We start from the raw sequence: 26,834 nt of genomic DNA on the forward strand, positions 1-26,834 counted from the left end.
AGCCTTCTTCCTAAAAGAGAGATAACGGAAGTATTGGGAAAAGAATGGACTCGGAATTACAAGGCTTGGATTTGAATATCCTCTATAAGTTGTGTGACAATTTAATTTCTCTCAGTTGTGGTCTTCCATGTATATAATGGAGAAGATAATACTGACTCTTTTCCCCCCCATACTGGCGACAGACAGTCCCCACTGGAACTGGATGCCTGATTGGGCCCAGTAGCGCTTCTCAAATAGCCAAGGACGCCAGGGGTCTGAGATTTGAGGGCCCCAGGCCATCCCACACTGCCCTGCCCTGGCAGCTCACCTCTTGAACTTCTGTTAATTGTGCTTTTGTTGCTACCAATGAGGTATTCCTTTCATGTAAGAGCTTCTTAAGCCGAATCAGCTCTATATTCTCCTTAATGGAAGCTCTGGAGAAAGAAGACAATGCTAAGACATTCTGTGAATGGACAGAATTAAACACCCTTCCCCTCAGTACTGTACCAAATAAGAATATCTTCCTCTTGCCTCTTGCCTTTTTACCTCGCCCACAGCATACCAGAAGTAGGAAGTGAATGTATATCCCAATAAATAATCTCCTCTCTCCCATTTCCCCTCATATTAGCTGGGATTCAATACAGACACCACCAACCTTAAACCCTGTGTTATGAGAAAACATAAGAGCTATTTTTAAAATTATGGTGCTCACAATTTCCCATAAACCTTATAAAGTCCAGCTGAGTCTGAGTCCTGTTTCCTTAGAGAAACCAGAAAGGTATAGATATGGAGGGAAACACAAGGGAAGATTATTTCTCAACCTAGGAGACCATGTTTTCTTTATTATTTCTAAGGTATTGAGGTAGATTTGGGTTCATTAGGCTCTATCTCAATGATTCCCAGTCTTAGCTGCTTCTTAGAATCATCTGGGGAAATCTTTATACCTATAGTGCCTGAAGTCCACCCCCAAATAATTGAAAGGGACTCTCTGGGGTGGGGCCCAGGTTTCTGTGGGTTTGTTTGTTTGTTTTTTAATTTTCAGGATCTGTTTATATGAAATAAATTATAAGATACACAAGCTTTTGATTTTATTTAATTAATTTATTTATTTTTGTGTGGTATGTTCCATATTGTTTTACCTCATATATCATTATTTCCTTAATATTATCTTTTTTGGAATAGAACATTTTTTCTCCTCCAAATTTTTATCTAAATTCAAGTTAGTTAACATGCAGAGTAACATTGGTTTCAGGTGTAGAATTTAGTGATTCATCACTTACATGCAACACCCAGTGCTCATCACAACAAGTGCCCTCCTTAATCCCCATCACCCATTTAACCTACCCCACCCACCCACCATCCCTCCAGGCTTCTGTACTTTTAAAAGGTCTCCAGATTGAAAACTATGTCTGAATATGGATGTTTACAGCAGTTTCATTCATAATGGCCAAAATTTGGAAGCAACCAAGATGTCATTTGTAGGTGAATGGATAAATAAACTGTGGTACATCCAGACAATGGAACATTATTCAGGGCTAAAGGAAATGAACCACCAAGCCATGAAAAGACATGGAGGAAACTTAAATGCATATTGCTAAGTGAAAGAAGCCAATCTGAAAAGACTGTATAGTGTATTTTTCCAACTATATGACATTCTGGCCAAGGTAAAAATCACAGAGACAGTAAAGATCAGTGGTGCCAGAGGTAAGGGGTAGGGAGGGATAAAAAGGCAGAGCACAGAGGATGTTTAGGGCAATGAACCTACTCTCTATGGTACTACAATGATGGATACATGTTTATACATCTGTCCAAACCCATAAAATGTGTAACACCAAGAGTGAACCCTACGGTAAACCATGGACTTTGGATGATAATGATGTGTCAGTATGGGTTCACCCACTATCACAAAAATACCACTGTGGAATGGGATGTTGACAGTGTGGGAGGCTGTGGGTGTGTGGTATATGGGAAATCTCTATACTTTCTGCTCAATTTTTGCTGTGAATCTAAAATTTCTCTAAAAAATAAAGTCTACTTTTAAAAAAGTTCTCCAAAAAAGACTGATGCACAGTGAGGACTGAGAACCCGTATCTGGTGATGAGGATGAAAAAGTTTTCCTTCTGTGATGTGAAACAGCAAATCTTCCAATATACATAAACATTCTCTTTAGGTGAATCCATTTCTTAACCCACATGGGAATTTAAGATTTCTCAGACTGAATTTAAGATTGAATTTAATCCCAAGCATTCTCCTTTACTCTGCCAGAGTTAATAAGAATAAAAATCTCTTACTTTTTCAGTTCATATGGTTTGAGGTATGGAATGCCACACTCTTACCGAAGTTCCATGGCCTTCTGAGCACACTCCAAAGAGCTTCTCTGTTCAAAATCTTCATCTTTGGACCACATTTTCTCAGGAGACTTGGGTGGTTCTTCCACTAGCATAGTATTGCTGGTCATAACATGAGCACTGTTAGGCATGCACAGACCAATGAGTTTAGTCATAATTATGACTTTACTGAAAGAAATTACATTCTTAGAATTAGGAACATTAACCACAAAAAAGAAGAAGTAGAAATTGCTCTTACAGGGATTTAGAACTGAGTTCTCACATGTACAAAGAGAAGTTAGGGGAGTTATTAATTTGGTATGTGTGATGGATAATCTTACAAAATACAGCTCTCAAGTGTCAAACAGAAATATAAATGAATTACGACCTAAGGGAGAAAAATAGAAAGGGAAAGAGAGGGAATACCTTCAACTAGGAAAGAGCTTTTATTTGCCTTTCCTTCAAAGACAGAGAGATGCTTATTTCCCATTTTTAAGCAACGAAGTTGAAATTTGACCTACGGCTGACTTTCATCTTCTCTGATTATGCTGGGAAGACTTGAAAATGCCAACATTCACTTGTTCCCTAAATGATGTATTTCCAATTAAAGCTGAAAGAGTAACAGTGTAGGATAAATGAAAAGAACTCACAGTTCACTGGATATTTCACCTCTGGTCTTCCCATTTGTCACATGGTCCTTGAATGTGGGAGGGGCTGTGTAGCTCAGCCTGTCACTGGGCCCTGAAAGTTTAGACAGAAGATGAAGACTCTGCAACAGATTTCTCCAGAACACCAAGTGCTAAAAATAGGTAGCCTTGAGACCTGGGGGAAATCCCCATAAGGACCCCTGATCCCAGAGGAGAGGTTCTCAGTCTCTACTCTTGCATAGATGTGCAACTACAGACTTACTAAGCCAGCGGGACTATAATCTGCCAAGTAAGGGAGTGTAAGTGGGAAGAAGAAGGGTGCAAAGAAGAAAGGGACTGTGTGTCTAATGCATCTTTATTTCTCGTGCCTGGTATGTAACTGGTACTCAATAATGCTGAAGTTAAACTGAACTGAAACTGAGACTTACTTAATTTTTCTACTTTTAGCTGTTTTTGCAAAGATTCATTTGGCTCCAGCAGGAAGTTTGAAAATAAAGAACCATATGAAACAAATCTAACATTGAATCCCCAGGGTAAAGACACCCCATTCCCATGGAGTGAGTAGGCTAGGTGAAGGAAATTTACACAAAACATTTTACTTAATTCAGTGTTGGGTTTTCAGCAGCCAGAGACTCTCAGCCATTTGGAATACAGAAAGAAGAGAAATTTCAAGTGCTCACTCACAGCCTGACTTCTAGGCCTGGACTTCAGGAATGGGCTTTGTACACCCCTGAACTGGTGGAATTGTATGCAAAGTTTTGACTATGTATATGTGCACTTTTCTTGGAAGGAGACCTAGCTTTGATCATGGTTTCAAAGGAGTCCACGTCCCCCAAAAAAGCGAAGAACCCCAGTTTTAGAGGCATGGCCACTCAGCCCAGGGTCCCATAGGCCTTGTAGAGGGACCTGTCTTAAGATCACTGCCGCTCAGACTGGAGTGGGACATTAACGTCAATTCTAATCTACTTTCTAGGCCCACTGCAGAACTTGACCGGCAAAATTCCTGTTCACCTTGTCTGATTCTCTCCTCGGCAGTACTTCATGCTGAACTGAGAATTTCGAACCTGACAAACCACCCAGGACAAAAAGATTTTAGGGAGGTAGAAAGCACTGGGAACAAAAGGACAAAATGGGGTGGTGGGTGAAATAAAGCAATGAGGAGGAAAATGTGGCTGACAAATAAATCCTTCCGTGTCTGAGCAATGTTGGAAACTTGGTTCTGAACCTCACCCCTCTTGGGTTTCTCGGGCGCTGGGGCACCTGCGGTGCGGAGCTGTCTGTGTCCCACGCGGACCCGGGGCTGGGAGCGTCGGGGAGCAGCGGGGCTGACACGCTGGAACTGCATTTGCAGCCCATGCATCAGGGGGCGCTGGTGCTTAGCGGGGGGCTGCAGCCAACCCGCATTCCGCCGCCGCCTTGCCGGCTGCTCTGCCTCCGCCACATCCGCCCTCGGGCCCCGGCCCGCCGCCGTCAGCCGGAGCAAGGCCGTCCTCAACCTATGAGCAAAAGTAGAGATGGTGGGAGTGGCTCCTCCTTCTGTAATTATGTTATTATTTCTCCAGTTGATCTGGTGGCACATAATCATGAACTGATCTGTGATATAAATTTATCTACTGTGGTCTATTAGTTACACTTTAAAAATTAATTTCCTATCCCCAATTTACTCTTGGAAGGCAGGGACATTGTGGTGTCCATCTCTGTCCATTCTACTGCAATGATTACACAACTGTCTTAGTAAAAAATGTTGGGCCACTCCTCAATATATTTATTTGTACATTTATTTTTAAATTATATGCATATACTTCTGTCCTGATAAACTGTGGTCATGTTACAACATAAAAAGACTAATTTTTAAAGGGGAGATCATTAAATATAAGAAGAAATTTTAATATTTACTTCTCCCATCCCACTTCTCTGCACACCCTTGTATAGGTGCCCAACTTTAAGGATTACTCCTCTACAGCCCCTAGTACACACCTCAATAGCCCTTAGTATACACCCAGCCTTACTTACAGTGGGTAGTCAATCACTGTTTGTCATCTTTTCTTTTAAGTAATCTCTACATCCAAGGTGGGGTTCAAACTCACAACCCCAAGATCAAGAATTGCATGCTCTACAAATGGAGCCAGCCAGGCAACCCCACTATTTGTCATCTTGACCTAAAATCATGCTTTCAATCCTTGCCATCAGATTCTGTGCCCCCCTGCCTGCCAGTTCTGACATACTATCTATGTGGCTTTCGGCATGTCATTAACCTTTTGTGCTCAGTTTCCTCATCTATGAATAAAGATAAAAATAGCACCCGCCTCATTAGATTGTTATGAGGATTAAATAAATTAATATATGTGAAGTGTTTAGAGCAGTCCTGTGTGTTGTAAGCACTGTAGGAGTTAGCTATTATTACATATCATTATATCCAGAAAGAAATCAAGTCATGAAGTATAGCCAGGTAATTTGCCCAAAGTCAGAGGGGTCAGGGAGATAGAATCTAATTTAGCCACTTAATATCTACAATCTCAAGTATTTTTTGGTTATCAACCAAGAAGCAAGATTTTTTTGGCCTATGCAACCTGCTTTCACCAGATTCTTGAGTTCTCCGCAATGCAAAACAATCTCCACTTTGAAGAGTGCTGGCATACAATGGAAGCCTGTATCTGTAGATTTTTTTTTTTAAGTGGGCTCCATGCTGGGCGTGGAGCCCAATGAAGGGCCCGAACTCACAACCCAGAGACCAAGACCCAAGCCAAGATGAAGAGTCGGACGCTTAACCAACTGAGCCACCCAGGTGCCCCTGTATCCTGTAGATTCTAAATGTAGCTCTGAACCACTCTTGGGGATTACCAGTGAGAAAGCAAAAAGCTGTTCTTGACATTGGGGAATTGATCTGACATAACTAGTTCCCAGTGTTGTTTGAAACGGGCCTGGTGCTCACTGCTAGGCCACGTATTATCCTGTTGGACATAATCTCACAGAACACCAATATCAGACAAGGCCACCGAGACCATGATAGAGTGATACTGAACAAGGCCACTGCATAATTTTGTCTAAACACAGACAGAAACAAGGTCACTGTGCCACACACAAAATACCAAACATTTTCTTTTCCTGGTTAATGAATGACTGCTATTCTAACCAATTACAGCTTTAGCCTCACTCTAGTCTACCTTCCCTGTAGATAAGATTTACTGATATCAGGACACCTGGGCAGCTCAGTTGGTTAAGTGTCTGACTTTGGCTCAGGTCATGATCTTGGGGTGGGGGGCGGGCCTGGGCTCAGCAGGGAGTCTCCTTCTCCCTCTCCCTCTGCCTCTGCCCCTCCCCCAACTCACACACACACTCCCTCTCTCCTCTATCTCTCTCAAATAAATAAAAGAAATCTTAAAAAAAAAAACCTACTGAGATATTCAAATGCAGAATTTTCCCTGCTTTCTAACAGTATCAAATCTGGAGCAAACTTCTGTTACCTTGGACCCTCCCACAAATCACCCAACTGAAACTCAAATCCTATAATAGATTTTTTCCAACACATTCTTATTGAAATGACCATAGTTCCCCATGGTGTGCATTTCTCTAGCTGTAATGAGTAATAAACCCAACTTGTTCAAACTACAGGTATGTTCCTGCTAGTCTTTGGCTGGAAGACATTGACACCAGTATCCTCAAAATATGTCCTAGAGATGAAATCTGAACTTTCAGAACTCCCTTTCTTCCCATCTGATTATTTATCCACACTCTATTTCAGAATTCCCTCCAGGTCCGCACCCAAGAGATCCACTTTTGAAAGCCAATACTGTAAGGTCACTGTACGTGGTATAATTTCAGAGTTAAGAGCTTTCAGTGCTACCACTCGCTTGCTAGCTGTGACTTTAGGCAAATTACTTCTTTATGTTTCCTTTTCCTCTTAATAGCACCTCTCTCATAGTATTAAATAAGTTAATTGCATTTATAATATTAAGCTACTTAATACATATAAAGCACTTACAATATGCCTGCATACAATAAATGATCAATATGATTTTTGAATTCATTTGCAAATAAAAACCTCCTTCTCTTACTTGCCCGTTTCCCTTTGTTCCCCAGCTTTTATTTTTATTTATTTATTTTAAAAGATTTTATTTATTTATTTGACAGAGAGAGACACAGCTAGAGAGGGAACACAAGCAGGGGGAGTGGGAGAGGGGGAAGCAGGCTTCCCATGGAGCCGGGAGCCTGATGCAGGGCTCGATCCCAGGACCCTGAGATCATGACCTGAGCCGAAGGCAGATGCTTAACGACTGAGCCACCCAGGCGCCCCTGCTCCCCAGCTTTTAAAGACTTAAGGAGAATACCAGGTACCTTTTGATCTCATCCTGTTGCTTCCAAGAAAGCTCCTTCACCAACATGTGCTCTTCACGAAGACGAAACAAGCTGTCTTCCAATTCTTCCCGGCTCATTCTGCTCAAGGGTGATTGAGCTTTTATATTCTTACCTAAAGTCCCAAGACAAGGTAAATAGAGATTATTTTTCCATGTAATATTTTTTTAACCCATCAGGTGTCTCATCGCATCTTGTCCAAAGGGCTTCAATCTATCTTGATTCGAGTGTTTGAGAGGAAATTCAGGAAGGATATGAAATGTGTGCTAATGGAGCTCTTTATCATTACAAATCATTCCTGGATATGGAATATCATTCCATATTGTTCCAGCATAAGGTATGACTCAACGTCTTGTCTAGAAAGTACATTCTCTTTTTTAAAATTTAAATTCAGTTAATTACTATATAATGTGTTATTGGTTTCAAAGGTACAGGTCTGTGTTTCATCCGTCTCATATAATCCCCAGTGCTCATTACATCACATGCCCTCCTTAATGTCCATCACCCAGTTACCCCATTCCTTCATCCTCCACCCCTCCAGCAACCCTCAGTTTGTTTCCTATCATTAAGAGTCTTAGAAAGTACATTCTCTATAAAAATATCAAATAGGGTTGTTAGTCTACTTAATTTTTCTTTTTAATTACTCTTCTGTTTATTCTTCTTACTAGATAATGTGGACCTAGACAAAGATTGTGCCTAAAACCATCCTCAAACCCTTACTAAGGAAAAGGATAGAAACCTTTCTTGATTACCAAGAGTCATCTCATTTGTTTTTGTGGTCTGGGAAACTGTCCCCAAAGTTGCCTCCTGGACACAGAACATCTGCTTGGTCTAAGTGTGTGTGTGTTCACTGGCCCAGAGTCAGCTCTGATCTCATGGGAAAGATCCTAAAACCCCAGCACTCAAAATATAGCTCCTTTCCTAGAAGAAAGAGCTCAGAACTTTAGTCTCAGAACCACCTCAGCCACCACTAATACCTCTCCGGTCTAGCCTTTGGAAATGATAAGTAAGTTTTTAAAAAAACAGCTTTATTGAAGTATAATTGGCATGTAATATACTGAATATATTTAAGTATAAAATTTGGTTAATTTTGACATATTTATATAACTGTGAAACCATCACAATTAAGATAATGAACATATCCATCATTGCCAAGTTTCCTTCTGCCCCTTTGTGAGCTATTCCTCTCCATCTCATCCTAACCCCAATCCCACTTTAGTCCCCAGGCAACCTCCAGTATGGCTTTATGTTGATTTTCTAGAATTTTATATAGATCTCATCCATTATGTACTCGTTTTATTTTTTAGTTTGGGGGGGGTGGTTTGACTTCTTTCACTCAGTATAATTATTTTGAGATCCATCCATGGTGTTTCTTATATCAATAGTTCCTTTTGATTGCTGGTAGCATTTCACTGTACAGATATACCATAATTTATTTATCCACTTACTGTTGGTGGATATTTGAACTGTTTCCAGGTTTTGGCTATTACAAATATAACAGCTATGAAAATCTGTGTATAAGTCTTTGTATGGACATGTTTTAATTTTTCTGGGGTAAATACACAGGAGTGAAACAGGAGTGAAAAAGATAGGTGTATGTTTAACTTTTTAAAAATCTGTCAAACAGTTTTCCAAATATATATATATATATTTGGAAATATATATATATATATATCACAATATATAATATTACATATATTGTCTCTTTTTTTGTTTTAAGATTTATTTATTTGACAGAGAGAGACACAGCGAGAGAGAGAACACAAGCAGGGGGAGTGGGAGAGGAAGAAGCAGGCTTCCCACTGAGCAGGGAGCCCGATACAGGGCTCGATCCCAGGACCCTGGGATCATGACCTGAGCCGAAGGCAGATGCTTAACGACTGAGCCACCCAGGTGCCCCAAATATTACATATATTCTCTATCATTTCTTGGAACCACTTGAATGTAAATTGTATACATGATGTCCCATTATTTCTAAACACTTCATTGAATATTTCCTTAAAACAAGGACATAACCACAGTATAATTCTAATTCCATTACTCCTTCTACATTTATTAGTTGGAATTCTACTCTAGGGCAAAGATTTTACTATATTTATTTATTAATACATTTATTTATATCTATGCATTCTCATGGATTCTTATTTTATTCAATGGGTTATAATCCATCAATATCATTATTCATTTTGATACCCAAATTGTCCCAGATTCAGCCACTGTGAGCCTTTTCAGTTGGTTCTGGTGTCATTTTAAAATATCTCCATGAGCTTTTGAGCACTTCCACATTTTTTTAAAAAAGATTTTATTTATTGGGACACCTGGGTGGCTCAGCTGGTTAAGCGTCTGCCTTTGGCTCAGGTCATAATCCCGGGGTCCTGGGATCGAGCCCCACATCAGGCTCCTTGCTCAGTGGGAAGCCTGCTTCTCCCGCTGCCTGCCACTCCCCCTGCTTGTGCTCACTCTCTCTCTGATTAAAAAAATAAATAAATAAATAAGAATTTATTTATTTATTTGACAGAGAGAAAGAGAGCAAGAGCACAAGCAGGGGGAGCAGAGGCAGAGGGAGAAGCAAAATTAACCAAATTTTATACTTAAATACATTCAGTGTATTACATGCCAATTATACTTCAATAAAGCTGTTTTTTTTAAAACTTACTTGCTTTTTTGGGGAAAAAAAAGAAAATTAACATTAAAAAAGATGTGGTATATATCTACAATGGAATATTACTCAGTCATAAAAAATAAGATCTTACCATGTGTGAACAACATGGATGGGCCTAGAGGATATTATGCTAAATGACATAAGTCAGATAAAGACAAATACAATATGATTTCACTTATATGTGCTATCCAAAAAACAGACAAGGGGCACCTGGGTGGCTCAGTCAGTTAAGCCTCTGACTCTTGGTTTTGGGTCAGGTTATGATCTCGGGGACATGAGATTGAGCTACGCATTGGGTTCCGTGCTCAGTGGGGAGTCTGCTTAAGATTCTTTCCCTCTCCCTCTGCCCTTCCCCCTGCTCATGCTCTCTCTCTCTCAAATAAATAAATCTTAAAAAAATAAAAAATAAACAAACAAACAAAAAGCAGAAACAAACCCATAAATACAGAGAACAAATTGGTGGTTACCAGAGGGGAAGGGATAGAAGGATGGGCAAAATGGGGGAAGGGCAGGGGAAGAAACAGGTTTCCAGTTATGGAATGAATAAGTCACAGGGATGAAAGGTACAACATAGTGAATATAGTCAATGGTGTTGTATAGTGACAGACGGTAGCTACACTTGTAATAGCATAAGTAAAGAGTTCATGAATCACCATGGTGTACATCTGAAACTAATGTAACATTGTGTGTCAACTATACTTAAATGAAAAAAAAAGTTTCTCTTCTCCCAAAGCAAAGTTTCCAAAATAAATTCAAGATTGCTTAGAATGGGGGGAATAAAAAAGCTATAACTTCCAAACCAATGAACTTACAAAATAATGCAGCTGATTGCCAGGCACACTTAGCTTAACAGGAAAGAATGATCACTAGGAATAAAAAATTTTTTTAAAGATTTTATTTATTTGTTTGACAGAGAGAGAGATAGCAAGAGCAGGAACACAATATATATATATTATATATATATATCACAATATATATATATCACACAATATAGAATATTACATATATTCTCTCTCTTTTTTTTAAGATTTTATTTATTTATTTGACAGAGAGAGACACAGCGAGAGAGAGAACACAAGCAGGGGGGGTGGGAGAGGGAGAAGCAGGCTTCCCGCCGAGCAGGGAGCCCGATGTGGGGCTCGATCCCAGGACCCAGGGATCATGACCTGAGCCGAAGTCAGATGCTTAACGACTGAGCCACCCAGGCGCCCTGCTAGGAATAAAATTTTTAACATGATGATAAACCTTTAGGAAAATCTTCATTTATAACAAGCATTTTATTTACTTTTAGCTATTTCATAAATAACAGGAAGAAAATTTAACACAGTTTGTAATAAAACCTACAAAATTTCTTTCCCACAAAGTAAATATGTACATCCTTCATTTTGGCACCTTCTTTTGAAGAAATATTAAGTTATTTTGGGTTTTTGTTCATGAGGATGGCCTCAAAACTGACTCTCTAGGTGGTTAGTCCCTGCACAGGGTTTTCTGTCACTAGTACAATGACTTTTCTGACTTTGAAAATTATCTCAGCCAGCTCACATTTCAGTTCGTGGAACACTTAAAGCTTTGAGAAGCACAAAATCCCAAGTTGCACACTGCTGAAGAGCATACTGAACACAGTAGATTTTTCTTTTTTGGTTTTTCCTTTCTTTTTTAAGTAAACTCTACAACCAATTTGGGGCTTCAACTCATGACCCCAAGATCAAGAGCCGCATGCTCTGCTGACTGAGTCAGCCAGGCACCCCTAGATTTTTCACTTATTAAAATATTATGATCCATTTAGCATCAGTAATTGAACAAGCTCTAGACATGTGGCTTTGGTTACCACCCAGCTTGACTAGGTCCCACCATGGGTCCTTTTTTTTTTTTTTTAAATTAAACATGTTTTATTGTTAATGTCTTAAACAAATGGAAACACATCCCAAAATTTATTGGATGAGATAACAGATAACAAGAAATTTATAGCTACAAATGCTTACATTAAAAAAGAAGATCTCAAATCAACTAACTTTCACCCTGAGAAATTAGAAAGAGAAGAGGAAACTAAACCCAAAGCAAGCAGAAGGAAGGAAATAACAAAGATTAGAGCAGGAATAAATGAAACAGGAGACAGAAAAATAATAGTGAAAATTAGCAAAACTAAAACTGGTTCTTTGAAAGATCAACAAAATTGACAAAACTTTAGCCAGATTGACCAAAATAAAAGAGAGAAGACTCAAATTACTAAAATCAGGAATGAACGAGGTGACATCACTATCAACCTTAAAGAAATAATTATATGGGAATACTACAAACAACTGTATGTCAACAAATTAGATAACCTAGGTGGAAAGGACAATTTCCTAGAAAGACACAAATTACTAAGATTGACTTAAGAGGAAATGGAAAATCTGAACAGACTTATGAGACTGAATTTGTAACCAAAAACATCCCACAAAGAAAATCCCAAGCCCAGATGACTTCACTGATGAATTCTACTAAATGTTTAAAGAAGAAATAACATCAATCCTTTACAAAGTCTTCCAAAAAAATAGAAGACGCAACACTTCCCAAATTATTACCTGAGGCCAAAACCAAAGATACCACAAAAAACTATAGATCAGTATCTCTTATAATTATAGATACAAAATCCTCAACAAAATAATAGCAAACTGAATTGAACAACACATAAAAAGGCTTTTCACTATAACCAAATGGAATGGATCCCAGGAATACAGCTTGCTTTAACATATGAAAATCAATCAATGTGGGGTGCCTGGGTAGCTTAGACGGTTAAGTGTCTGACTCTTGATTTCAGCTCAGGTCACGATCTCAGCGTTATGAGATCGAGCCCCGTGCTGGGTTCCATGCTCAACATGGAGTCTGCTTGTTCCTCTCCCTCTGCTCCTCCCCACCACCCTGCTCGTGCTCTCTCTCAAATAAATAAGCCCCCCGGGGGGCTCTAACCCAGGACTCTGAGATCATGACCTGAGCCAAAGGCAGAAACTTAACCGACAGAGCCACCCAGGTGCCCTTAAATAAGTAAAATCTTAAAAAAAAAAAAAAAAAGGAAGACATCCCATGTTCATGGATTTCAAGAATTAATATTGATAAGATGCCAAGATTTCCACAATTCATATACAGATTCAATGCAGTCCCTATCAAAATTCCAGTTGTCTTTTTTTCCCCATACATTGACAGGCTGATCCTAAAGTTCATTTGGAAATGCAAGGAACCCAGAATAGCTAAAATAACCTTGAAAAAGAACAAAGTAGGAGGATCCATACATCCTGATTTCAAAACTTACTACAAAGCTACAATAATCAAGACAGCATAATACTGATACAGGATACATATGCAGATCAATGGAATAAAACTGAGAGTCCAGAAATAAACCCTCACATTTACAGTTAAATGCTTTCCAACAAGTATGCCAAGAAAATTCAATGGGGAAAGAATCGTTTTTCAACAAATGGTGCTGAAGGACTAGACATACACATGCAAAAGAATGAAGTTGGATCTGGGGCACCTGGGTGGCTCAGTTGGTTAAGCGTCTCCTTTCAGCTCAGGTCATGATCCTGAGGTCCTAGGATCGAGCCCCACGTTGGGCTCTCTGCTCAGCGGGGAGCCTGCTTCTCCCTCTCTGCCCCTCCCCCCGCTTGTGCTCTCCCTCTCTCACTCACATTCTCTCTCAAATAAATAAATAAAATCTTTAAAAAAAAAAAAAGAATGAAGTTGAATCCTTATCTCACACCATATAAAAAATTAACTCAAAATGGATCACAGACCTAAATGTAAAAGCTGAAACTACAAAAATCTTAGAAGAAAACATAGAAGTAAACTTCTGTGACCTTGGATTAGGCAGTATTAAATACGACGCTATGAAGTTAGACATGAAACCAAAAGCACAAGTGACAAAAGAAAAAATAGATAAATTGAACTTCATCAAAATTAACTTTTGTGGGGGCGCCTGGGTGGCTCAGTCAGTTAAGCGACTGCTTTCAGCTCGGGTCATGATCCCAGGGTCCTGGGATCGAGCCCTGCATCAGGCTCCCTGCTCCGCGAAGAGCCTGCTTCTCCTTCTCCCACTCCTCCTGCTTGTGTTCCCTCTCTTGCTGTCTCTCTCTCTCTCTCAAATAAATAAATAAAAAATCTCTAAAAAAAAAAAATTAACTTTTGTGATTCAGAGGACACTAGCAAGAAAGTGAAAAGACAACCTACAGAATGGGAAAAATATTCGCAAATCATATATCTGGTAAGAGATTTGTATCCAAAATACATAAAGAACTCTTACAACCAACAATATAAAGACAAATAACTCAATTTAAAAATGGACAAAGGATCTAACGAAACTTTTTTCCAAAGAAGCTATACAAGGGGCTGGTAAAGACATAAAAGGTGTTCAGTGTGATTATTCATTAGGGAAGTGTAAATCAAAACCACAAGAGAAATAACAAATTTTTAAAAACCACACAAGATATCACTTCAATAACAAGTGAGGATATGAAAAAATTGGAACTCTCATACATTGTTGGTAGGAACATAAAAGGATACAACTGCTTTAAAAATAGTTTGGCAATTCCCCAAAATGTTAAACATAGAGCTACCATATGACCCAGCAATTCCACTTCTAGGGATATACCTAAGAGAAATGAAAACATGTCCACACAAAAAACTTGTACACAAATATTCACAGCAGCATTATTCATAATAGCCTCAAACTGAAAACAACCCAAATGTCCACCAACTGATGAATATATAAACAAAATGTGGTATGCCCATACAATGAGATATTACTCAGCAATAAAAAGGAATGATAAATGATAAATGCTACAACATGGATGAACTTTGAAAACACTGTGACAAGTGAAAGAAGCCAGACTCACAAAAAAGCATATGTTATGTGACTTCATTTACAAAGAATGTCCAGAATAGGCAAATTGATAGAGCCTGAAAACAGATAAGTGATTATCAGGAGCAGAATGTGGGGACAAGGGAAATGTCCGCTACAGGGTTTCTTTTTGGGGTAATTATGAAATTAGTTGGGATGAATGCAAAAAACTGTGAATACAGTAAAAATTGTTGAATTGTACACTTTAAAAGAGTAAATTTTATGGCATGTAAGTTATAGCCCAATAAAACTGTTATGTATAATAAAATGTATTATAAACAAAATACATTATGTATATTATTATAAAAATGTTACTATCTCCATATCACACATATAAAAGAACAAATAAAACATATATGGGCAGTTTGGACAATAATAAAGTGTACACAAACATACATACTAGCTTAAGAAATAGAACATTACTAGTACATGAAGAACCCTCTATAAGTTCCCACCCATACTATTCCCTTCTTCCCCCAGAGGTGACCACTATCTTAAATGTTTTATAACTATTAACTGCCTTATATTTCTTTATAATTTTATGAAGAAAATTAGATTTATTTTATTATAAAGAAAATACATTTGTTATTTCATTGTATGAATATATATCCATGTGCATTCATTTCCTGAATTATGGACATTTATGTTGTTTCCATTTTTTGTCTTATGAATAACACTGCTGTGACCATTCTGGTATATGTTTCCTGGTACACATATGCAAAAATTTCTGCAAATTTTGTATCCAGAAGTAAAGCTGCATGTTCAACTTTACTAGATAATGTCAAGCTTTTTTCCAAAGTGACCTCACCATTTACACACCCATGGGCAGTGCATAAAGCACCCTACCCTTGAAAAAATTTTATAGAAGTGAAATCAAGTAAAAATGGATTCAATAGTAACTGTGACTGAGGGGTGGGAGAGTAGGAACAAAGTTAAAAAAATATCTTAAGGTAAGTGTGGAAGAGGGGCACCTGGGTGGCTCAGTCGGTTAAGCGTCTGCCTTTGACTCAGGTCGTGATCCCGGGGTCCTGGGACTGAGCCCGCATCGGGCTCCCTGCTCCGCGGGAAGCCTGCTTCTCCCTCTCCCACTCCCCCGCTTGTGTTCCCTCTCTCGCTGTGTCTCTGTCAAATAAATAAATAAAACCTTAAAAAAAAAAAAAAAATGGTAAGTGTGGAAGAAGCTCTTGTGGGGCTGTGCTCTTTCATCTTAAATTGCCCACCTTTGTTTAGTGAGAGTGAAGGGCTAATAACATGGATAGAGGAATGGACCACTCATTTGTTCTCAGCTTGTGTTGTGGTGGTATTTAGCTTTACCTCCTAAATCTGCACAGTAAAACTTCTGTTGTAATAATTTAGAAATAAAATGTTGAGAAGATTGAGGAAAAGAGCTGAGAGCAAAGCAGTCACTCTGGAGGCTAGCAAGATGCCGCACAATGACAGCCTGAAAGTTGTTTTGATTTTAGAAGACTTCCATCTTCAGGCACAATTTACCTTTTGACGCTGGTACCATCAGAGGTAGTTGTCTATTGATGTGTTGTCCACAGGGGATGTGATGTCCTATCAGTTCCCAAGCTATAGATCCCAGAGGACACTGAAATAAAGGCAAATCCAGTCAATTACATGCAACTTTAGGATATCTTCTGCAGGCTCTACCTAAGTTGTATGTATGAATTTATCAACACTTTTTTTTTAAAGATTTTATTTATTTATTTGACAGAGAGATAGAGAGAGCACTCAGTGGACAGAGGGAGAGGGAGAAGCAGGCTCTCCGCTGAGCAGGCAGAGGTAGAGGGAGAAGCAGGCTCTCCGCTGAGCAGGGAGCCCGACGCAGGGCTTGATCCCAGGACCCTGGGACCATGACCCGAGCCGAAGGCAGCTGCTTAACTGACTGAGCCACCCAGGCATCCCTTATCAACACTTTCTTGATAGTACATGACACACCAGCATTTTTTTGTGGTGGTGTTGACCACTCTTTATTAAAGAGTAAGACTAAGCGGTGCCTGGCCCGATCAGTCAGTAGAGCATGTGGCCCTTGATCTCAGGTTCAAGCCCCACATTGTGGGTAGAGATTACTTAAAATTAAAAAAAAAAAAATACTTTGGGGGGCGCCTGGGTGGCTCAGTCATTAAGCATCTGCCTTCAGCTCAGGTCATGATCTCAGGGTCCTGGGATTGAGCCCTGCATGGGGCTCTCTGCTCAGCAGGAAGCCTGCTTCTCCCTCTCCCACTCCCCCTGCTTGTGTTCCCTCTCTCGCTGTGTCTCTCTCGGTCAAATAAGTAAGTAAAATTAAAAAAAAAAAAAAATACTTTGGGGCACCTAGCTGGCTCAGTTCATACAGCATGCAACTCTTGATCTCAGGGTTGTGAGCTCAAGCCCCACATTGGGTGTGGAGCCTACTTTAAAAAAAGGGTAAGACTAAGCATTCAGTAATAATGACCTTACTTATTTAAAATGAAATCCATTTTTCTGATTATAGAATTGATGCATGTCATTTTGGGTCATTTTTTAAGTGTTTGCTAATCTTGGAAGCCAGTGACCATCCCCTTTCTCTAAGAAAGAATCTTCTGAGGGTGCCTGGGTGGCTCAGTTGTTAAGCGTCTGCCTTTGGCTCAGGTCATGATCCCAGAGTCCTGGGATCGAGTCCCACATCGGGCTCCCTGCTCGGCGGGAAGCCTGCTTCTCCCTCTCCCACTCCCCCTGCTTGTGTTCCTGCTCTCGCTGTCTCTGTCAAATAAATAAATAAAATCTTTAAAAAAAAAAAAAAAAGAAAGAATCTTCTGATCCCCGCCTCCCCACTCCATTTACAGGGACTGACCCTTCAGTAACCAGTCTGACCCAAGCTGGGCCAATCAGATTCTCCTTCTCAGATGGTTGGAAATGGGACTGAGAAAGTTAAATTAGCCTCTTTGGATGACTAGAACTATTACGTATACTTGGAAGTTCTGGTATGGCCATGTTCTTCTCTATAGCCTTAATAACTGGGGAATCCTATCTGTAGAATTGCCTCACACCTTGGTCAACACTTCTTCCTGTATTATAGTATCAGTCTTTTGGCTTTAAACACTGTTGCTTCATGGGGCGCCTGGGTGGCTCAGTTGTTAAGCATCTGCCCTCGGCTCAGGTCATGATCCCAGGGTCCTGGGATCGAGCCCCGCATCGGGATCCCTGCTCAGCGGGAAGCCTGCTTCTCCCTCTCCCACTCTCCCAGCTTGTGTTCCCTCTCCCTTTGTGTCTCTCTCTGTCAAATAAATAAATAAAATTAAATAAATAAATAAATAAATACTATTGCTTCATGGTCAACTAATCTTCAACAGAGCAGGAAAGAATATCCAATAGAAAAAAGACAGTCTCTTCAACAAATGGTGTTGGGAAAACTGGACAGCAATATGCAGAAGAATGAAATAACCACTTCCTTACACCAGATACAAAAATAAACTCAAAATAGATGAAAGACCTAAATGTGAGACAGGAAACCATCAAAATCCTAGAAGAGAACACAGGCAGCAACCTCTTTGACCTTGGCTGTAGCAACTTCTTATTAGACATGTTGCTGGGGGAGAGGGAAACAAAAGCAAAAATGAACTATTGGGACTTCATCAAGATAAAAAGCTTCTGTGCCGCAAAGGAAATAATCAACAAAACTAAAAGTCAGCCTACAGAATGGGAGAAGATATTTGTCAATGACATATCCGATAAAGGGTTAGTATCCAAAATTTATAATGAACTTACCAAACTCAACACCCAAAAAACAAAAAATCCAGTTAAGAAGTGGGCAGAAGACATGAATAGACATTTCTCCAAAGAAGAATACATCCAGATGGCTAACAGACACATGAAAAGATGCTCAACATCACTCATCATTAGGGAAATACAAGTCAAAACCATGATGATATACCACCTCACACCTGTCAGAATGGTTAAAATGAACAACACAAGAAACAACAGGTGTTGGCAAGGATGAAGAGAAAGGGGAACCCTTTTACACTATTGGTGGGATGCAAACTGGTATAGCCACTGTGGAAAACACTACGGAGGTGGTGCCTCAAAAAGTTAAAAATAGAACTACCCTATACTCCAGCAATTGCACTACTTGGTATTTACCCAAAGAATACAAAAATACAGATTCAAGGGGGTACATGCACCCCAATGTTTACAGCAGCATTATCAACAATCGCTAAATTATGGAAACAGCCCAAGTGTCCAGCAACTGAAAAATGGATAAAGAAAATATGATGCATATATATATATATGACATTTATATACATACATACATACAATGGAATATTAGCCATCAAAAAAATGAAATCTTGCCATTTGCAACAACATGGATGGAGCTGGAGTATATTATGCTAAGTGAAATAAGTCAGAGAAAGACTACTACCATATGACTTACTCATATGTGGAATTTAAGAAACAAAATAGATGAACACATGGGAGGGGGAAAAAAGAGAAAAGGAAACAAACCATAAGAGACTCTTAATGATAGAGAACTGACGGTTAATGGAGGAAGGTGGGTGGGGGATGGGGCAGATGGGTGATGGGTATTAAGGTGGGCACTTGTTATGATGAGCATTGGGTGCTGTAAGCAGTGAATCATTGAATTCTACTCCTGAAACCAATATTGCACTGTATGTTAACTAACTAGAACTTAACTAAAAATTTGAGAAAATAAATAAATACTGTTGCTTCCAAAATTTTTATCTCCAGCTCTGACTTTAAGATTTGTACATCTTCCTGTCTTTTAAACATTTCCACTTGCATGAGTTTCTATCTCAAACTCATTTGTCTCACACGGGAATTTTGATTTCTCTCTCAAACCTAATTTCCCAGTCTTATTCCCGTAAGTGGCATTACCATCCTACTAATTCCTAAAGCCTTGATTCCTCCCTTTTGTCAACTAGGTATTTCCTAAAAAGTATATCACTCTGTCTCCACAGCTACCACTATAATTCAATTATGTCCTCGAATACCATGCTTTTCTAAAGCTCTCCCCATTCCACCCCCCCCCCATCAATGCTCCCTGAAACATCCAGAGTGATCTTTGTGAGACAACCCAGGTCATAGCATTTCCTGCCCAAAATTCCCTAATGGCTTTCCTTTACATTTAAAACAAAATCTGGGGTGCCTGTGTGGCTCAGTCAGTGAAGCATCTGACTCTTGATTTTGGCTCAGGTCATGATCTCAGTGTCATGAGATGGAGCCCCATGTTAGGCTCCGTGCTGGGCATGGAGCCTGCTTAAGATTCTCTCTCCCTCTGCCCCTCCCCCCGCTCATGTGCTTTCTCAATAAATAAATAATCAAATCAAATCAAATCTAAATTCCTTATCATGATTGACAAAGTCCTCCATGATCTGACTTTCCTATTTCTCAGATCCATACCTTGAACATCTCCTCCTCTAGCAAACAACACTCTTGGACACCGGCCTCCTCTTTGCTCCCCCAACCATCAAGCTGCTTGCCCTAAAGCCTTCATCCTTTACAGGAATGCTCTTTCCCTTGCTCTTTACACGGCAGTTTCCATCTCATCCTTCAGTCTCTCGGCATCTTTCCATTTGCCAAGAGAACTTTCTTTGACCTTCATAACTAAAGTGAGCACTTCCTAAGTTATGCTCTGTCATGTTGTCCTGTTTATTTCCCTTGTAACACTTACCATACTCAAAACTTCTTTTATTTATTTTTGTTTACTGTCTGTCTTCTCTCACTAAAATCGGACAACTTTGAAGGCAGAAAATTGGTTAATTTTGTTTACCTCTATTTCCCAGTGCTCAAACAGCTCCTGAAACATAGAAGGCTTCTAATAACCATATGTTGAATAAATAAATAGATGAATGAATAAACAAATCAAGAGAGAGAATGACACTGAGTGGCTGAGATGAGTCAAAAAGTCCTGAAGCTTTCTGTTCTTGATTCTAGTCTTTTTCAAGGCCTGTCTCTGTTCCTGCTCTTAGGTTCTGTAGGACAGTCTTATGTCTTGCATAAAAAATACCCCCTTTCTGCAGAAGCTAGCTTGACTTGTCAACTGAAAAGGCTTGTTTACAAGCTTACTTTGAACAAATAGAGAAATGTAATAGAGAAATTCTACCACTGGAAGAGAATATTAACATTTGTTGATCTACTTTCTAGACAATTTAACTTCAGTTGGACCATTCATATTCCATTCTGTAATGTCTCATTTTTTAAAAAACCATAATAAGTAGAGAACATCTTTCTAATGACATAATTTTAAATGGATCTATACAGATTTTATAGCATACCTATTTTTTTTTTAAGATTTTATTTATTTATTTGACAGAGAGCGACACAGCGAGAGAGGGAATACAAACAGGGGGAGTGGGAGAGGGAGAAGCAGGCTTCCTGCTGAGCAGGGAGCCTGATTCGGGGGTCAATCCCTGGACCCCGGGATCATGACCTGAGCCGAAGACAGACACTTAATGACTGAGCCACCCAGGCACCCTACAGCATACCTATTTTAAAGAAACTAAATAATCACCCACAAGTGGATGTCTTTTCACATGTTAGACAATAGTCCTAAGATTAGAACAGAATGGAAGCAATCAAGGAAACCATTTTGTTTTAAAGTAAATCTCACATTTAAGGTAGCTTTTGCAAATTTGCTAAATTATCCAGTCTTCCCAGCCTCCTATTATAGAGAAGTAACATGAAGGAAGAGGTGAGGTGATTGCATTACAGGCCTTGTCCGCAGGACCTGAAGCCATTTGTAAAAATAGAACTATAGCAGAAGAAGAGATCCTGTAGTTCCTTACTATTTGAGCCCAGAGAAGATTGTCCTAATTTCTGACCATCCCACAATACACCACCAAAGTTGTGTGGCACTGTGGAGCAACTGAAAAGTACTACTGAAAAAACAGAAGCTACAGAAGCTCCAATAAAGACATGAAGGCTGTCAGAATACCAGAAAAGAAAACCTAGGAGAGACAGTCAGTGGAGGCATGATTAAAGGAACATCCAAATCCAATGAAGTGGCCAGATTTAATCTCTCAGGGAAAAAGGATTGGAGAGTAGACGTAAGGAGGGTTTATCAATTGTTTTGAACTCAATGGAATGAAAAACTAAAAGAATTCCCTTGAAGTGATATTCAGAATTGCAGTGCACTGGGGCGAAGCTTGAGTGAGGGAGAACAAAGAATAACACTTTAATTGTGATAGATCCATAAAGCCAGCTTGATGACACCAGCACTTAAAATTACACAGCCAGCTCCTCTACCTCTGATTTTATACTCACCTCTGATTAAATCTGGAGAGAATCAACTGTAAATCGTGGCTATAATCAAGAGCCTAAGAATAAGAAAGACACGGATTCACATCTTTTCATCATGTGTGACCATGGACAAGTTATTTAACCACTTTCCTTAGCTTCTTGATCTATAAAATAGGGATGAAATACTAACCTCATATGGTTATGATGAGGATCAATTAATATAATGCCTATAAAAAGCTAAGCATAATAGTTGGTATTTAGTACAGTCTCCAAATTAGGTAAATGCTAGCTGTTTTTATTGTGTCCACTGAACTAGTCTCTGGCCAATTGATAAGTCTACACTGTATTTATCTGTATAAGGTACTGATTTATATTATGCTATATATGATTTTCTCGTGTGTTGGTGAATATAAGTCAGTTCTCTATAGTGCTTGCACATCATGTCTCCTCACTAGTCCGTAAGCTCTTTTGAGGACATCTTTGCATACAGAGTGCTTAGCGCAGTGTCTGGTACCTGCAGATGTATAATAATTTTTCAGCAGATGCATTATTACGACATTGGATCGTAGAAGAAATTGTTTTCCTTTTTGGAATAACTTTTAATGATTTTACAAAGTTTTGTATTAATTCCCCTCTATATTCAAGGACACAGGGAAGTGAAAGCCATAGTGGTGTCACTGATTGGAGTAGGAGAGACGAGGAATAAGAAAATTTCAAAAATCAAGTGGAAAATCTGCTCAAAGGAATGCCAGTAGCATTTCAATAGTGCACAGGAAATGATGCTGCAAAAGTATTCCCCTCTTTTAAAAATTAATGGATTAAGTACACATGCATGACAAAATATAGAAGTAGGGTTTTAACTATTTCCAACTGAATATGGATTAGGAATTCAAGTCTTCCCATTGTACAAGGAATTAACTCTAGCAGGCCCCAAAAGAGTCAAGTCCCTGAAAGGGGGGCTGCAGTGGGGCTACTTTGAGTTGAAGGTCTGTGGGCAGGAAGGAACAAATTATGAATAGACCTTTAAAAAAAATATTTTTATAGTGAGCAAGAGAACCCAGGAGGAGCTGATCTTATGTAAGAGAATAGAAGCAAATGAGATGTAAGTATTGAGAAAGAAACTTGGAGCAGAGATAAAGAGAGGCTGTGGAGAAAAGTGCAGGCTCTGTAATTGTAGCATTGGTTGTATGAATGCTCAGAAAAGATGACAGGAATTCCTGGAATTTGGATGGAACTTAATTTGACAAGTATTACTGTGTGCCCATTTTGTGCAGTTGCTACAGGGAGAAGAAAAATAGAGCCCTTGCTCTTAGGAGGTGAATAATTAAGAGGGGAAATGAGAAAAGCACATTCTTCACTGTAAGGTAAAATACAAAAAGTCAATCAGAGAAGAACAAAGCAAAATAAGACTGTAAAGGAAGACTCACATTCACTTGAAGGACCAGATAAAGCTTACTGGAGGGGGGATTGTTGGAGTCTGGCAGAGATTTTGGCAGGTGGAGATACAAAGTATTCCAGAGAGAGGGCAGTCTGAATGGACTGTGCAGGGGTGTGCAAAGAGCAGGGTGGTCTTGGACAGTAGCAGGTAGGCATGCTGAGTTTGAGAAAGAAAGCTGTGGGAATTTAAGTGAAAGGAGGCATATTTTGCAAGACCTTGCATGTAAGTCAGAGGAGTTCTATTCATTCTGCAGATAATCAGCAGCGATTACATATTTTGAGCACAAGAGCAATAGAGTTAGAGCTGTGGAAAAGCTTTAGGAAGATTGATCTGGCATTAGTGAGTTAGAGAGACTGGCAGAAAGGAGGAATGTAAGGATATTGCTGTGGTTCAGGCAAGTGGCCTTGAACTAGGAAGGATGGTGGCAGTGGGATGGAAGAATGGGATGGATCACAGAGACACTGAGGAAGGAGAATGAAAAGACTTGCCACCTAGTTAAATATGGAATGGAGTCAAGAGGATGACAGGATTAAAGATGACCTAGTGATGTGGTGCCTGGATGCCAGGGAGACGGGCAACACAGTACAAAATTAATAAACTTATTTCACTCTTCTCAAAAACACCCTAGGGAAAGAAATGGGGGACTATGTGTGTTACATATAAACTTACAGTTCTTGCTTCCTCCAGAGAGCTCACTCTAATTCTTTTCTGACTGTTCCGGTATCCTCTGGTCCTCCAGAATCCTCTTGTCCTCCTGGCTCATTAAGAGAGGAATTAATACAGTTCTGTTTAGCTCTTAAGATATTAACTCTTTGTAGATCTGAGCTTAAAGGCTGTGCTTTTTCTCTATGCATGTCATAGTTGAAGAAAGTGCAGCTACAAGATTCCTTAACGTACCAGTTTCTCAACTAAAACTAAAGCTGAAAACATTTATTTGATTTGAGATAATAAAATTTGCTGGTATTGGGAGAATGATCTTTAAATCTCTTCCTGAAGGGCAACAACAGTGGGAGCCCTGAGATCTCTCTGGAGAGAACAAACCCTGATCCATTGGTGGAATCAAAGTGCCTGCTCAATCCACATGTGCCAGAAAGTAAAAGAATGTCTATCTCCCAGTTCAGTGTGACCATAGTTTCCAAACTGAACACTGGGCTGTAATTATGCAACAGAACTTGATATTTGAAAATTAGATGTTCTTAAAAATTCTGCATGGGTGATCACTGCATTCATACCATATATTAAGTGACAGATGGTCTCAACTGTCATATAAAATTCTCTCCTTTATGCACACTCGGTGTGTGCATTGGGAAACTCCATTCTGGTTACTGCCATGAAGTACAGAGATTCCCAAGAGGGTGAGCACATGTTTAATGGGCCTCGGGTGACTTCCCCTCTATCCTATGAAATAATTAAAATAAAATAAAATAAAATAAAATAAAAATGAGGGAGATAAATAGGAAGTATATAAATGACCTAGAACACATAAATTTCCCAGTGAAAATAAGAAAATCAACATGTTTTCCCAAGTTTAAGTGACAGAAGCCTTTTCTGCGCCTAAAATTGCTTCTTGCTCAAGCTATCTCACAAGAAATCTTAGGTCTTCTCTCCTTTTTTGGATGATCTAACCAGAGAGAGTGCTGGGCAAAATTTTGAAGTAGGCCAAGTTTGTATTTGGCGATCTTGCTCTCTCTTTTCTGTATCTCTGATTTTTAAAATTTTTTAAACATTTATTCCTGCCCCTTTCAGGCCACCAGTTATCTCTTGCTTTTCTCCTTGCTATCCTCATTACATCTTAGAGTGAATTTAGACCATTTGATATTTTTTTCACTAGGCTTAATGCACTTTTTTATTTTTTAAAAAAGATTTTATTTATTTAAGAAAGGGGAGGAGGAGGGGCAGAGGGACAAGCAGACTCACGGCTGAGCAGGGAGCCTGACACAGGGCTCCATCCCAGGACCCTGAGGTCATAACCTGAGCCCAAGGCAGACGCTTAACTGACTGAGCCACCCAGGCACCCCAGCTTAATGTACTTTTAAATGTGGAATGTAAGGCCTTGTTCCATGTTAAAGTCATTACAAAGGAGTTGGGAGATATCATAACATTTTTCTGATTACAAAAGTAATACATGTTGATGGTAGACTTGAACAGAAAAATTTTAAAAAATGAGGTGTACTAGTAATTGTATCACACAGAGATAGCCAATGCTATCATTTTTGCTTGCATATGCATAAAAGGATATATAATATTTAAAATAAAAACAGGATCATTTATCTTACTTTTTATATTAAAAAATTCTAATTGTAGTAAAATACACATAAAATTTGCTATCTTAACCCTTTTTAAGTATACAGTTCAGTAGTGTTACGTATTATTAAAAAACAAAACTCAACTGGGTAAATTTTAAAGATCTTACCAGCTTTTTTTAACTAGTCAAGAATCAGGCCACATCCAATCTTTTTGCTTGTGTATTTGTTCTTCGTTTTTTTTTTTTTTTTTTAAGATTTTATTTATTTATTCATGAGAGACAGAGAGAGAGAGAATGGCAGAGGGAGAAGCAGGCTCCCAAGGAGCAGGGAGCCCGATGTGGGACTCGATCCCAGGACCCTGGGATCATGACCTGAGCCAAAGGCAGACGCTTAACCATCTGAGCCACCCAGGCGCCCTCTTCGTTTTTTTTTTTAAGTAGCTTCCACCCCCATCCTGGAGCCCAAAGTGGGGCTTGAACTCATGACCCTGAGATCAAGACTCAGACACTTAACTGACTGAGCCACCCAGGCACCCCAAGCTATATCCCATCTAAAAGACAGAAAGGAGCTGCAAGAAGCTGTACAAAATGAAAGACTTTTATAGGCAAGAGAAAACAGGAACAAGGAAGTTATACTAGACAAAAAAAAGCTGGTTGGTTATTATAAGGTCATTTTCCTACTGGGGATGGCAGGGGTCTACCAGACAGATTAACCAACTAATGCTAATTAGGGGATTCCTGATTGGTTTAAGATTGCATTTCTGGGAAAGCCAAAACTCTAATTAAGTCAAGTCTCAAGTTTGGTGACATGGGGTTTAGCATAAGTGGCTCCATTCGGGGCCTGTTTTGTTTTTAACAGTATATTCATACTATTGTACAACCAATCTCCAGAACCTTTCCATCCTGCAAAACTGAAACTCATTACCCAACCACTCAAGTTGAAACAACAACTCCCCATTTCCCTCTCCCCCTACCTAGCCCTTGGCAACCACGCTTCTACTTTCTGTTTCTATAGGTTTGATTACTCTAGATCATTTATCATCTTCTATTTTTAAAAAGTCATTATTTTTCAACACCAGTATGTAATGAACA

This window comes from Phoca vitulina, unplaced genomic scaffold (genome assembly GCF_004348235.1).
Source record: "Phoca vitulina isolate PV1807 unplaced genomic scaffold, GSC_HSeal_1.0 scaffold20, whole genome shotgun sequence".
Taxonomy (NCBI): domain Eukaryota; kingdom Metazoa; phylum Chordata; class Mammalia; order Carnivora; family Phocidae; genus Phoca; species Phoca vitulina.